General features: G+C 36.3%; 1 long non-coding RNA gene across 1 annotated transcript in view; it reads left to right on the top strand.

The window, feature by feature from the left end:
* Positions 1 to 1,843, top strand: part of LOC106871396 (uncharacterized) — a 9,261-nt gene extending 7,418 nt beyond the window's left edge. The window contains exon 3 of the long non-coding RNA XR_001409655.2: positions 1,314 to 1,843. This is a non-coding gene — a long non-coding RNA (uncharacterized LOC106871396). The remainder of the gene's footprint in view (positions 1 to 1,313) is intronic.
* The last annotated feature ends 282 nt before the right edge of the window (positions 1,844 to 2,125 follow it).

Genomic DNA, 2,125 nt, shown 5'->3' with positions numbered 1-2,125 from the left:
AGTGTATACATAGATATACATACATACATACATACATATATATGTATATACATATACAAATGTGGGCACAGGACGTTCACAGAGCGTAAACATGAAATACGAAATACGAATACATGGAAATGAACTTCTTTTGTGAACAACGAAAGAAACAAATGGAAAACAAGACAAACAACACAAAGAACGACCCTTCATCAGTTGTCGGCTGGTTTTCTAATCCGTATTTCGAGCAATTCATGACAAGATACGCCTTCGATAAAGCAGTTGCTCCCGCAAAGTAAATTAATTAAAATTTGGGATTTTGCGGAGAGTCAAAATTGGTAACAAAAACAGAACAGCGAAAACAAACAAGAAGGACTGCTGATCCTAAACGAGGTGAGGTGGCTTCTCTATGTTTCTCGACCCAAGATTTTATGGCAGTAATTCCCAAATCATGTGGAATGTTCATACATAAGTTTCTTACATCAAAACTAACTGTGAATTTGATTCTGTTGTTTTGGGCAGATGTGACAGTAAATCGATGGCATCCCGAATGAAACTGGGTATGTGACTACATAGTGGTTTTAGGATAATGTTAATGAGGTTGCTTAGACGATGTGTAGGACAAGCTCGACCAGCTATAATGCGTCTTAGTTTAAGGTGTTTTGGTTGTAGTAGTTTTATATATTCATTATCTTGTTCCTTTATAGCGTTTTGCATTTCTTTTGAATTCTGTATTTTAGGTATGCCATAAAAGCTGCTGGATTTCAACACAAAATTGGTAATATATTCCCTTTCATTAGGATTGAGGGAGTTATAATGTTTTAAGACTAAATAATTGAGTTTCTTCATGATGGATGCGGTGGTCAATATTTGAGGGTATTTCACGGTAGAACATTGTATCCTTCAAATGATCCTTCAACTAGATTCCAATAATATTCGTATCCATAGTAAGAATGTCACCCCCTTTATCCGCTTGTTTGATGACAATTGTGTTGTCATTTTTAAGATGTATAAGGGCAGACTTTTCTAGTTTTGAAATGTTTGATCTGAAGTTGATGTTATGCCTCAGTGGAAATCTGGAGAGGATATCAACGAACTGATCTAGATGTGAATTTCGCCCTTTAGGCGGGTTAAATTTTGATTTATTTTTCGTCAAGGGTTCGTCATTTTCATCATTTTTATCAGTTAAAAAAAACTCTAAAAGTCGTAGTTTCCAACAAAAGTTTTGGATATCTTCCTCCAATTCCTGATGGTTGACCGTAGGTGTAGCTGTGAATTTTTAGTCCTTTCATTGATATTTGAAGTTCGTCACTGTTTATATTTCTTTTTTACAGATTAATAATTTTAGGGCCTAATTTTCTAATAAGCGAGAATTTGTCAGAGGGCCTCCAGGAAAGCGAAACTACCCACGTTACACAACGAAAATAGAGAAGTTTAGGGGTAAGAGTCTGATGCTTTGAGGATACATAAAAAAGAAAGTTGGTTAACATTAACGGTAACTTGAATAGTGCCAAATACATCCAGTTGCTGAGGGACAATTTGATACTTAGATGAAGGTGAGATTTTTCAGCATGACGGAGCTCCATGCCACAGATCGCTTGCAACACAAGAGAGTGTGACTGATGACGGTGTTACCATATTGAAAGATCAGTCAGCTCAGAGCCCTGACTTAAATATCATCAAGCAAATGTGGACAGAACTAAAGAGAAGAGTTCGTCAGAAGAATCCACGCAATCTTGAAGAGTTGTGGGAGCTCAGCCACAGAGAATGGCATCTCATACCTGTGAAGATGGTGAAGGATTTGTACGCATCTCTTCCCAGATATATTGAAGCAATTATTCAAGCTAAAGGAAGTCACACGAAACATTAACAATGTGCAGTAAGTTCTTGAAATGATCATTATGTAATAAATTTTCATTATAGACATTTTTCTATTTTAAAACACTGTATCTTTATTGGTTTTTGTGAGATAGCCGAAAGCTTTGGCCATTTTTGGTGGTCCTTTCACACCTTCCCCTCTCATTCAGAACCCCTTCTACAAAATATTATGATTAAGTATGGAAATGACTCCAGCAGGGCCAGTGTTCCATCTGTAAAAAACGCAATGCGAAACATCCACTTATAAGTAGAAATTTACAATAGTTTA

Source organism: Octopus bimaculoides, chromosome 3, assembly GCF_001194135.2.
Source record: "Octopus bimaculoides isolate UCB-OBI-ISO-001 chromosome 3, ASM119413v2, whole genome shotgun sequence".
Classification (NCBI taxonomy): Eukaryota; Metazoa; Mollusca; class Cephalopoda; order Octopoda; family Octopodidae; genus Octopus; species Octopus bimaculoides.
The sequence above is the reverse complement of the archived record's forward strand: the minus strand, read 5'-3'. Positions and strand labels throughout refer to the sequence as shown.